The sequence below is a fragment of the Eumetopias jubatus genome, unplaced genomic scaffold (assembly GCF_037043125.1).
Source record: "Eumetopias jubatus isolate StellerSeaLion01/CBP00866 unplaced genomic scaffold, mEumJub1_p1.0 scaffold_1, whole genome shotgun sequence".
NCBI lineage: Eukaryota > Metazoa > Chordata > Mammalia > Carnivora > Otariidae > Eumetopias > Eumetopias jubatus.
Window position 1 is genome coordinate 182,348,004 of NW_028274807.1, and position 13,453 is coordinate 182,361,456.

Below are 13,453 nucleotides of genomic sequence, written 5' to 3' on the forward strand. Positions count from 1 at the left end.
AGTGACTCATTTGAAATGACACAACAGCTAACCCAGATTAGAGCTTGGATCTTTTTCGTTCAAATCCTAGGGTCCAGGTACAATATGGTGCTGCCTCCAACATGATTATGATTCTAGGAAATAAGGGACTCATTGGTCACACTGGTTTTGGCTCAAAGGAAACTGACTTGAAATTGTAATAGAAGTATGTGAGAGCAAGCACCTAGGAGAGAAAGTACTGACTCTTTAGTTCCAGTTACTTTTCGGCTTCTTTTTAATTCATGGCCCATCATACAAATTGGTATCCTTCAGTGATGCCAATATAAAGTGCTTTCACTGAGTGGGTGAGCATCTGTGTGGATTTTTGGATATGGCTGGGAGGAAATCAGTTCTGCTCATTGGACTTCCTAGGACTTTGTTCTCACTTTACTCATGTTTGTTTAGAAAGTGAGACCAATAGATTCACTAAAATGAATTTTTGAGATATTTTACAAGCTTTATCTTTTTAAGGGATAGTTTTTAAAGGATGTATAGAACATTTTCTCCCTCCAAGTTTTATCACTTCTCTGTCCAGTATCTATCTATCTATCTATCTATCTATCTATCTATCTATCTATCTATCTATCTATCATATTTTTATTACTTTAGTGGCCAAATGTGAAAACAGATTCATACATGAAACCAACTATGATAATAGAACTGCTCATAGAGTTAATAGTTGACTTTTGATGTACCCTGATTCAACCATGTTTTTGCTAGGCTTTTGTGAGAACATTTCATTGAGCCGACGAAGAATCTCAAAACCACTTCTGAGCTAGCTGCCAAAGCTACAAACTAATAAAATTAACAAGGACAGTGACTCCATGCGGGGGTAGTAACTTCATAAAGGATGGCACAGATTTTGATCTACAAAACTTTTCCAACAGATTTCCTGCCTAGAGTTTCACTTTGTGTTTGCCATGGTATTAAGGCAGGCTATTTTTCATGGATGAAAACAAATGATTGTGTTGAAGAATAATTTGCCACTTCTTCTACTGGAGTTTGATAGAACTATTCAAAGCCATTTGATTGATGAATTATTTATAAACTACAGTCCTGACGGCCTTTTTTTCTCCCTGACTGTGGATCACTTGCCCATTTTAAATTTTAGCAAGTGGAAACTTGGTGGAGAGAATGATACTTTATAACAAAAATCACCATTGGTTCCATAGATAGCAAAGAAAATTGCCTTCTCCTCGGTCATATTTAAATCCCCAGGCACATCAAGCTTTGAGGTAAGGGAATTGGAATAAGTATGCATTTTTCTCAAAATAAAACCAAGACGGTTTATTATCAAGGGGAATGATACAATATGTTTTTATATAAGATTTAAGGTAGGTTGACTATACAAATAAAATGCTGGGCAAACTCACACTATCCTTTCCACATTTATGGGGATTGTTGTCCCCTGTCACAATTAGACCTACCCCCTAAATTCTCTCAAGGCAGCATTTTCTAACATCGTGAACTGCCCGTCATTAGGATGGTGGAAATGTGTGCTCATGGGCATGAAAGACATTACCAATCAACGGCAGCACTATTACAGCCCACTTTGCTGTTGAACCTGGCTGGGCCAAAACGTGCTTAAACTTTGCTAGTTGTCTAGGCACTGGTATCCATTGAGGATGCACTCCACTACTCCCATTCTATAGAAAGAGGAAACACATTTTTTAAAAGATCTAAATCCTATTTCAAATCAATTTAACAACTGTTGTAGTCACTGTGGAGATAATGGGAGAAGAATCAGACGTTACTCCAGTGTGCAAATTAGCTCACTAGACCACCGTGTGTGTGTGTGTGTGTGTGTAAAAACTTCCCTACCTCATTAGAGTAAAATGCCTAGTTCATGACTTTAAAGCCACAGATGTTCAATGAATAACAGGAATGAATAGGATTTGCACAGACAGGCCGTGCCCTGGTTGTTTGTTAAAAAAAGTAGTCAGTATACATTAGAATGATCATCTCCTATCTGGATAATGCAATAACATCGTAATCTTAACTTGGGTCCATGCGCAGAGTTGGGGGGGGTGTCCTTGAACTACAATAGAAAAAAATACATCATTTTCACTAACCTCTAATTGAAATTGAGCATTTCCTTCAATTATGTCTATACGTCGCCAATCACAGTGCTACAGGTAGAATCTGTGACTTGTCACGAATAAAAATCATAGGAATTTTCATGTTACATGTCAACATGTTACATGTTGAAAATACCTTGAAATTAACTTCGAGTTATCATATTTTTGAAGTAATGGTAGATTCACCACGAGATTCAGTCATTTAATGTCTTCATAAAGAGACATATATATTCCTCAATGACAGTTTTCCTTTAATGTTTTGCTAACTTCATTTTGTAGAACTATTTCCTTTGTAATCCTATATATTTTACAAACATTTGAAAACATTTTTTCTGAGAAGGGGTGAGATACTGAAGGCCCAAAAAAGTTTAAACCCTCATTCTTACTGGTTTCTCTGTTTTCATTTGTAGTTGATTCTCAATGCTGCAATCTCAGTGACTGCTGTCAAAGGTTAGCACAATCATGTCTCTGACCTTCTTCTGCCCTCCAGTGGCTTCCCAATACAGGATGAAATCTAGAATCCCCGCCACCGTCTATATAGAACCCTATGTCACCTACCCACCACCTTCCCCATCTTCTCAGATCCCATCTGCTCTGTCTCTTGCCCTCACAAATCACTCCACTTGAGATCTCTACCCTGCCTTTGTTCCTCTTTTGCACTTGCTCATCCCTCTGGCTGGAAATCTCATCCTTATCCTCATGGATCTCTCCTTACTTCTTCAGGTTTGTGTTCAAGTCTATGTCTTTATCAAAAAAACCTTCCCTAACTACTTTATTTAAAGCACCCTCAACCCCACCACTCTCTTTCCTCATTCTGCCTAATTTTCCTCATTGTTTTATCACCACCAACATATTACATACTGGTTTGTCTCCCACCAGATGCTCAAGTTGGTGTCAAAATAATGAACATGTAAATAATGTAAGGGCACCTGGGTGTCTCAGTTGGTTAAGCGTCTGCCTTCAGTTCAGGTCATGATCCCAGGGTCCTGGTATTGAGCCCCGCATTGGGCTCCCTGTTCAGTGAGGAGACTGCTTCTCCCTCTGCCCCTCCCCCTGCTCTCTCTCTTTCTCAGAGAGCGAGACAGCAAGAGAGGGAACACAAGCAGGGGGAGTGGGAGAGGGAGAAGCAGGCTTCCTGCCGAGCAGGGAGCCCGATGTGCGGCTCGATCCCAGGACCCTGGGACCATGACCTGAGCTGAAGGCAGACGCTTAATGACTGAGCCATACAGGCACTCCAAATAAAATCTTTTTTTTTTTTAAAGAAAAAGAACAGGTAAGTAATACGCAGGTGAGAAAGCAACGGGATGCCCAAGGGCCAAGCCAAAGAGTCACCCTATTTCTCTAAAGTCTTCTCCTGTCAGGGGGATAATTCAGGTGGTCTTCATGGTTTGACAAAAGGCCCCGTAAATTTTACCTTGGTCCCCAGCAAGGGGAATTCTGGGAAGTCTAAGCAAAATAAGCATGTGGCCTGGGAGAATGAAACCTAAAATTCTTGAACTGGGGAGAGCTATATAACCTCTCCAAAATCCATGTTTCTCAGCTGTAAAAGGGAGATAATAGCACTCCTTAATCCTCAGGGAAGCTCAAGAGTGAAATGAGATAAGGCAGGGAAGTTTAGCCCGGTGCCCAGCCAGTTGAGGCCAGTGTTCAGAGAAAGGTTAGTTGTTGCCACTTTTATTATATAGAAATGAACCATTTATCTACTCTGCTTAGGATTCAGATCAAGTCTCCTTCACCTGGGAGCCTGAAAAAGGCTTCACAGGAGGTTGTAAATACCAAATATTTTTGGCATGCACACATCTGGATTTCTCTAGAAAAGAGAGCATGATGAATATGTTTCACCCCCCTTCCCCTCACACAATCGGAGGGGGTCAGCATCAAGGTGAAACCATAGAGGGACTGTAAGGAATGGCATTGTTAGGGATGCACAAAGCTGCCTGCTCTTCAAAGCATATGACTGTCAATTTATCTAAAATACTAGAGGAAAATATTTGTGTTCATTGGGTTAAATATATTGCAGTACAGAAGACTAAATTTTCATGAGCTCTAGAGAGCAAATACTATAGTTCAAAGACATTTCCTACCATGGAGGCTTAGGACATTGCCCCCAGATCCCCTGAGGTAGAGGGCTCGTGGCTGTTAATGGGTGGTAGTGATGGATGCAATTTAGTACAAGAGTGGGAGTAGAAACAGTGGTGCTCACATTTTATTGTGAATCAAAATTCTCTGTAACATGCATTACAATGCCCTAGATTCTGATTCAGTGGCTCAGCCATGAGACCAAAGGATGTGCATTTGTAATAAGCACACCAAGGAATTTTGATACATGTGGTCCAAGGCCCACTCTAAAAAAAGATGTGTTGAAATGAAAGAAGTTAACAAGAAGGCCTTCCAGCATATTCCAGCCCAGGATCAGAGAGCATAATGGTTTAGGGCAAACTCTATAGGTAACAACAAAAGGATACATTTGTATGGAGGATCTTTTGTATCTATAGTGTTAGAAATCTGTGCAGTGATAGGGGGCTAGTTGAGGCTGAGAGATCTTTACCGTCTCCTCCTTGGGGACCTTGCTCATTTCCACTGTATTTTCCATGATTCATTCGTAGTCCTCTTTACCCTGGAACACCTTTTCGTCTGTCTAGGAGTCCAAAGGTAAGTTCTCAATTGTCTCCCAGAATCCTGAATTTAGAAGGAAGATCTAGTGTGCAAATACTACCAAAGAAACAAGACAAAGTATGGTAAATTAGGTTATTATTCAGCCAAAAAAAAAAAAAAATCACTTGCTTTCACTCCTCCCTGACCTCCATGGGAGCAGTATACTTCCCCGCCCTGTTAATTTTGGGTTTGGTATGGTAACTTGCTTTGGCTAATGGAAAGTGAGGAGCTGTGACAGTGTGTGAATTCCAAGCCCATCACATAAGATTCTGTATGTTTCTACTTACTGCTCTGTGTATTCGTTTTCTGGGGTTGCTGTAACAAATTGCCACAAGCTGAGTGGCTTAAAATAAATTTTTTCTTTCATTGTTCTGGAGGCCAGAAGTCTGTATTCAAGCTGTCAGAAGGGCTACAGTCTCTCTCAAGATGCTAAGGGAAAATGCTTCCTTGCTTCTTCCAGCTCCTGTGGCCCCAGGCACTCCTTAACCTGTTCCTGTATCACTCCACTCTCTCTTTTAAAAAAAAAAAATTAATTTAAATTCGATTTCGTTAATATATAATGTATTATTAGTTTCAGGGGTAGGATTTAGTGATTCATCCTTTGCACATAACACCCAGTGCTCATTACATCAAATGCCCTCCTTAATGCCCATCACCCAACCCCCCCAACCCCCTTGCCTCCAGCAACCCCCAGTTTGTTTCCTAGAGTTAAGAGTCTCTTATGGTTTGTCTCCCCCTCAATTTTCATCTTATTTTATTTTTCCTTTCCTTCCCCTATGTTCATCTGTTTTGTTTCTTAAATCCCACATATGAGTGAAATCATATGGTATTTGTCTTTCAAGGACTGACTTATTTCGCTTAGCATAATACCCTCTAGTTCCATCCATGTCTTTGCAAATGGCAAGATTTCATTCCTTTTGATGGCTGCATAATATTCCATTGTATATATATACACCACATCTTCTTAATCCATTCATCAGTCGATGGACATTTTGGCTCTTTCCATAGTTTGGCTATTGTGGACATGACTGCTATAAACATTGGGGTGCAGGTGCCCCTTTGGATCACTACATTTGTATCTTTGGGGTAAATATATAGTAGTGCAATTGCTGGGTCATAGGGTAGCTCTATTTTTAACTTTTTAACTTTTAACCTCAAAAGTTAAAAATCGTCCAGAGTGGCTGCACCAGTTTGCATTCCCCCCAACAGTGTAAGAGGGCTCCCCTTTCTCTGTATCTTCGCCAACATCTTTTGTTTCCTGGGTTGTTAATTTTAGCCATTCTGACCCATCTGAGGTGGTATCTCATTGTGGTTTTCATTTGTATTTCCCTAATGCTGAGTGATATGGAGCATTTTTTTCACAAGTCTGTTGGCCATTTGTATGTCTTCTTTGGAGAAATGTCTGTTCCATGTCTTCTGCCCAATTCTTGATTGGATTATTTGTTCTTTGGGTGTTGAGTTTGATAAGTTCTTTATAGATTTTGGATACTAGACCTTTATCTGGTAAGACATATGCAAATATCTTCTCCCATTCTGTGGGTTGCCTCTTTGTTTTGTTGACTGTTTCCTTTGCTGTGCAAAAGGTTTTCATTTTGATGAAGTCCCAATAGTTCATTTTTGCTTTTGTTTCTCTTGCCTCTGGAGATGTGACTAGCAAGAAGTTGCTGTGGCCGAGGTCAAAGAGGTTTCTGCCTGTGTTCTCCTCTAGGATTTTGATGGATTCCTATCTCACATTTAAGTCGTTCATCCATTTTGAGTTTGTCTTTGTGTATGGTGTAAGAAGAATGAAACTGGACCACTTTCTGACACCATACACAAAAATAAACTCCACTCTCTCTTATCCTCACATGGCCATCCCTTCTATGTCTGTGTCTTTTCCTCTTCTGTCTCTTATAAGAACGTTTGGTCTTTGGATTATGAATCATGATCTTATCTTCGGTAATTTAATTATATCCGCAAAGACCCCTTTTTTAAGTAAGGTCACATTCATAGGTTCATGGGCTTAGGACATGGACATGTGCTTTTGGAGGCCACCATTCAACAGAATACACTCTGGGAACTTCTGACTTTTACAGTGAGAACATGCCTTAGTTCTTCAGTCTGGGCCTTGACAGAATTAAACCCAACCCACTGCCTGAAGCAGAGCATAGCAGCTGATCTGCCAAAATTTGAACAAGAGATAATCGCTGATTACAGTGTGCCATTCAGACATACTGGTAGCTTGTTATGCAGCAAAAACTGACTAATACACCAGGTGTGAAGAACATACACATTTATTTCTCTCCTGGCGAATGAGAATTTGTAAACTGTCAGAGACACAGCAATAGTAAGCAACAGTAAGAAGTGACTTTGTGACAAGTTATTAGAGAAGCTGGTATGGAGATCTTGTACCAGATAACTTACCCCCATGTTGGACTGGAAATATTCACTCTGCTTTGGGACTCACATATAATGATATAACTGCCAATATGGTGGGTGGGGAGAGGAAATTATTTTAGCACTTCTTACATGCTTATTTGCATGTAAGTTGCAAATATTGATAAGGCTCCTTTGGGTAATTTGCATTTTTCCTTACAGAGAGAAACTAGCTTTTTGAAATCTGATTAAAGGTATCTTGCTATTGCACACTTTTACCTGAATACATACCAGTCCTTGTTCAGCTTTAAGAAAGGAGTTATTAGTCCGATTAGAGAAAGTAATGGATGAGACTGTGAAAAATGTGTTTGCCACCAAGCAAACAGAAGGCAATATATAGGAATGGTGGAGGCACTCAACAGTGGAATAAAATTACAGCCTCACTTACAACCCATGGTCCTTGCCCATGGACTGAATTAAATAAGACATTTACTCATTTTCATAGCAACCTGTATAAATAGCTGCTGCAGAGTCTGTGAATTGATAGAAGGGAGCAGATTTTGCTCAGTTGTGTGTCCCCAATACCTGGCTTCAAGCTTGATGCTAAGTATATGCTCACTAAGTGTTTGTTAAATGAACATGCAGGAGCCGGAGTGAACTTCTTGAAACTTAAGACCCATCATGTCGCTCCTCTGCTCAAAACCTTTCAGTGGCTTCTCTCTCACCCAGAGAGTGGGTTCCTCAAAGTTCCTCAAAGTTCCCTTGATGACTTTCAAAGCCCTACATGGTCTGAGCTGAATGCCCAGTCTAACCTCATCTGCCTTCTCGTTCTCTACAACTCACTCATTCTTCCCCAGCAAAACAATCCTCCCCATTTCTTGAACTCAACAAGCATGCTCCTGTTTCAGGACCTTCGCATTTCCCAACTCCTCTACCTGTGTTGTTCCTCCCTGGATGTCTGCATGGCTCAACTCCCCACTTCCTTGAAGTCATTATTCAAATGTTTCCCTCTCTGACTGGCCTTCTATGACCACCACATATATAACTGCACCTCTCGGCCTCACTCCTCAATACTTCCTGCTTCCACTTACTGCTTTATTCATTAAATTTTTTCTTTTTTCTTAACCTACTATAATAATGGATACTGATATATTCATTTCCCTTTCTAGCTAGGTTCTAAGCTCTCCCAAATGAAGAGATTTTTATGTATTTTTTGTTTATTGCTATATCCTACAATAGTGCTTGGCCCAGAGTAGTCATGCAATATAATTTGTTAAATGAGCAATAGAGTGACAGTTGTGCTCCACAGTAGGTGAGTCCAAGAACAAAGAAATACACCTTGGCAATGAATGATGTTGCCCCAGCTTAGGGGCAACACACAGACACATGACTGTGTCTGCAGAGCTCACTCAAAGGGAATGCTAGTCTTCAGATAGGTAGGCCTGTAGGAGATAATTCTTCAAGCTCTTTGTGATTATCTAACCTTGACAGCTGGAATAATAAGCCAACTTGGTGCTAATGTGCCATGTTGCGGCAGCAAGGGTGCTTCAGTTCAATATTACAGATCAGTCTACAGCTTTGTGCCGGTCAATAAGAAACAGCCCGATGAGTGTTGTCATTTATTAAATGTGTCTCCTTAATTAAGCTAAAATAGTTGATGCATTAGTATTTTCCTTGTCTGCTGAGTCGTAGAAGGAAGAAATCCAGTAAGAGATAAGCCCCTCCAATTCTGATGAATTTCCTTGGCAGGGCGGGGGGGTGGGCAAGAACTTGTGAAAAGCTGTCTTTTTTCTGATGGAAAGAAATAGGGAGAGGCACCCTAAAAGCTGTGAGCTCTGGAACAGATTGTGGCTGCATCTTTGCCATTATAACCAGTCATTAAGGTGGGAGCTCTAAGAACCAATACTACCTCTCTGGCTCTCCCTGGGGGGGAAATGTTAGGGCCCAAGTCAATGGTTCAGGAAATGTCATTAATGCAGCATTTTCCATAAGTCAAACCAATTCTTGGGGGGAAGGAACCCCAGACCTTGTTTACCTTGAGTGTGTTCTATCTCGGAGTCAGGGTAGGAGAAGCGAGGAGGGAAGTGAGATACCCATTTCAGCTTTATCTTATCCTGCTCTACATACATGCACACATCTCTTGAGTAGGCTTTCTTGAAGACTGGGATTAAAGAACGTTTAAATCTGGTAAACCAAACTGGTAGGCTAAAGGGAGCTCAAACACACTCTAACCTACTTTTTAAATAATCTGAATGATGGTATATAAAATGAATTGTGTTGTATTATGCAAAGGGAAAATTCCAATCTTGTCAAATCCTAGGGCATAGACAGAAGGATGTTCTGGAATCCAGGGAAGTGAATATCATGAATATTGGCAATGTATGGGCAAGGTATATTAGCCACATTATCTACTAGAATTCTCATCATAACCTTGCTAAGCTGATAATATCCTCCTCCCCTCCCACCCCCTCCTCCTCTTCTCCTTCTCCTTCTTCTTTCTTCTTCTTTACCAAAGAGGAAACAGTTGTGATGAAGTTAGGTGACTTGCCCAAAATCAAACAGTTAGAAGCAGCAGTGATGATATGAAGCTGGGTGTGTCTCTTCCCAAGTCCTTGTCCCTATACCCCACTATTTTTTTTTTCTTTCAGATTTTTATTTAAATTCTAGTTAGTTAACATACAGTGTAATGTTGGTTTCAGGAGTAGAATTCAGTGATTCATAGCTTCATCATATCAAATGCCCTTCTTAATGCCCATCCCCCATCTAGCCCATTCCCTGCCTACCTCCCTCCATCACCCCTCAGTTTGTTCTCTTAATTTTAAGAGTCTCTTATGGTTTGTTTCCCTCTCTCTTTATTCTCCCCCACTTCCATATGTTCCTCTGTTTTGTTTCTTAAATTCCACATATCAGTGAAATCATATGGCATTCATTTTTCTCTGACTGACTTATTTCCCTTAGCATAATACCCTTGAGTTCTGTCCATGTCATTGCAAATGGCAAGATTTCATTCTTTTTGATGGCTGAGTAATATTCCATTGTGGATACATAACACATCTTCTTTATCCAGTCATCAGTTGATGGACATTTGGGCTCTTTCCATAGTTTTGGCTATTGTTGATAATGCTGCTATGAACATCAGGGTGCATGTACCCCTTCAAATCTGTATTTTTGTATCTTTTGGGTAAATACCTAATAGTGCTATTGGTGGGTCATAGGGTAGCTCTATTTTTAACTTTTTGAGGAACCTCCATACTGCTCTCCAGAGTGGCTGCCCCAGCTTGCATTCCCACCAACAGTGCAAGAGGGTTCCCCTTTCTCTGCATCCCCGCCAATATCTGTGGTTTCCTGTGTTAGTTTTAGCCATCCTGACAGGTGTGAGGTGTATACCCCACTATTTCACCAGAAGCATGAGAAGATTGGACTGACAGCACCTCAAAGAAGCACAGCATTACATAGAAAATAGCAGTATAAAACTAGATTTCCAAAAATGGCATTCTTAGAAAGCTCAAAATTTCAAAGGGGCTCTGGATAAATTCAACTCTTACCCCATCTTTGACTATTTATCATATTTTATTTAAATTCTTCAGCTGAACATGATTCTGCACGAGATTTCTCATCTCCATGTCTTTACATGAACATTGTTCTTTCACACAGGATGCTTTGACCTTTGATACAAACGCTATGTATTTTCTAAAACCTACATAAGATGCCTCCTTTCTTTGGAACCTCCATCTTTGAAACTTAGGTACCTGCCTCTTTATACACCCCATTGGGAGCCAGGTTTGTTCCTGACTTATTGCTATGATGCATAGTAGACACTCAGACCATGGTTACAAAATGAGTAGATGGAATGAAAATAGATTGAATCTCCATGGTCTATAAGAAACATAAGTCAGAGCTCTTTTGGCGGACACCACCAAGCATCACAGATTAGCCCGCTGAGGAGCAGCCAGGCCTACTGAAAATCTGGCCACATGTGATCCACTGACTTCGTCCCTTTTGACATCTGCACATGCCCTTCTAAAAACACTCCACTTGTTATTAAGGAGGTACAGGTAAAATACAGAACAAAAACTGAATTTTTTTTTACCCATTGCAAAACCTCCCATGCATTGAGCAATGTGTTGGCCATCATGGTTCACATTAACACGGAATAGGGAATTCAGAGAAATGCTTTTCTGGAAGCAGATGAGGCAATTTTGTAGAAGGAAAATAACGTAGGCATAAGAGTCATGAGATCTGGGTTATAATCTCAGATATGCTACTTTGGGCAATCACTTATCTCACTAAGCTCAATTTCTTCATTTGCAAACAACATTCATCATTTTTTCTCTGCCTACTTTGAAGGGAGATTCTGGCAATCAAATGAGAAAATATTTTGTCTGATCACTATATAAGAATAATTATATATTTTTTAAGTAACAACAACCCATAGCTCTTGTTAAGATAATCTTGACCCCATAGGCACCCCCCATATGGACTGACTAGCCAGTCCATTAGATAAGTGGGAATGTGAAGACAGAGGATATTTAAATCTACTGCCAATCATATTTCTTTTAAATAAGTTATTTTCTTATTTCTTATGTCACCCCTGTACTAGCAATACTATGAGATTGAAATTCACAAAGTTTCTTTCTTTTTTTTTTTTCTTTTTTAGGGTTTAAATATCTCACCCCAGGTTAATTGAGAGGAAAAATAACTCCATGTTTAATGTGGTTACTGCTCCTCAAGTTTCCAAGTCAGCACTTAAGACCCTGTCTTGAAAACCTTAATTGAAGGTGAAACCATGCTAATCAGGATAATGGGAATTTATGTATCTAAGTGTACGCTTCCTTTGGGGCCACTCCTCACTCAGGTGGGAGTGAAGAAAATACATTGGGAAAGTGATAAATATTTACTACCCTATGAAAATATATTTGGAAGACACCATCTTTCTCTCTGCTTGGGGAAGATTTAATGTTGTGACAAGAACTCAGAAGGAATTCTCCAGTGTCTGAGATCAATAGATCTGTCTCTCAGTCTCTTGTTTAATTCTTCCTTTACACACACACACACACACACGCACACACACACACACACACACACACTGGCAGTGCCTTTTGGAACTCATTTTCCCCTTTAAACCTGCCTTTATGATGATATACCAGCATGGCATCCAGAACTTATTAGCTTTCTTTATCATCTTTTATGTTGCCTCTCCCAGGAGAAGGGAATACTATTTTTATTGGTCAGATTCTGGGTACTTTAGGGAAAATTTACTAGTGGATGGAGTCACTGCAAATTAAGAGGTTATACATATGGTATTTAGGGATAGAATTAAATTCCTAAGAAAGTTCAATGTTAAAATAGACCTTGAATGATCTAAAACACATTTTATATCTAGAATTTTCCTCCTAATGTCTGTCTTGCATCTACAAAACTAGATTCCTGTGGATAGTCAGACAAAAACATAATGAGTTTTCTTGTCTTTTTTGTCCTTCCAGATAAGTGAGTGTGAGTTTCTTCTTCACCCATACTTTCAGTTCTGAGAACCAGTTACAGCCCAGTGTAAGCAAGGGTAGAAGTGTGAAAGCTGAATAAAAGTAAGTTTTCCTGCCTAGGGTTTTATATTTCTGCAGTTCTATTATTGGGTTCCAAGGAGTTTATTCTTATATCTTTGAAATACTAAGTAACAAGCTTTCTCACATCTCCACCTCTCCTCTTTCTATCTCAGGGACATGGGCATTTACAGTCTTTGGCTGAAGGAACTAATGGGAGCAAGTTTGTCAGTGGTTATCATTTGGAGTTCATAAAATCCTTGTGAAAGCCTGTCTCTCTGAGTCAGTCCTGAATCAGGACTTTGTTTGACTCTCAGGACATATGGTATACCACACTGGAAGAACAAATTCCAAGTTTTGCCAACCTAATTGTCTCTTTCTCAGGGACGCTGGCTGGACAGTAGACCATGGCAAATGCACACATATTAGCTACAACAGTTGGATGTAGCTCTCTCTCTCTCTGCTTTTCTCTCTTCTCTAGCTTACTTCTAAGATAAAGGTGCACATAGTCCCTAGAGGGACTTAGCTAAAATTCTGATTCTGATTCAGTAATTTTGGGGTGAGGACAGAGATTCTGCATTTCTAACAGGCTCTCCAGTGAGGCAGATGCTGCTGGTCTGCAGACTGCACACAAGGACATCCCTAAGTTTCAGCTCAGCTTGCCAGAGCATAGTCAGGGTCGGGGAGCAGGCTCAGATCCACCTAACAGTCATCTGGTGTTTTGCTTTCTCCTCCTTCTCTGCCTTGTAGGTGCAATTCCCTTAAACTTTTTTTGTGGAAGTATGAGTGGAAAGGTAGGTAGGGTCTCCT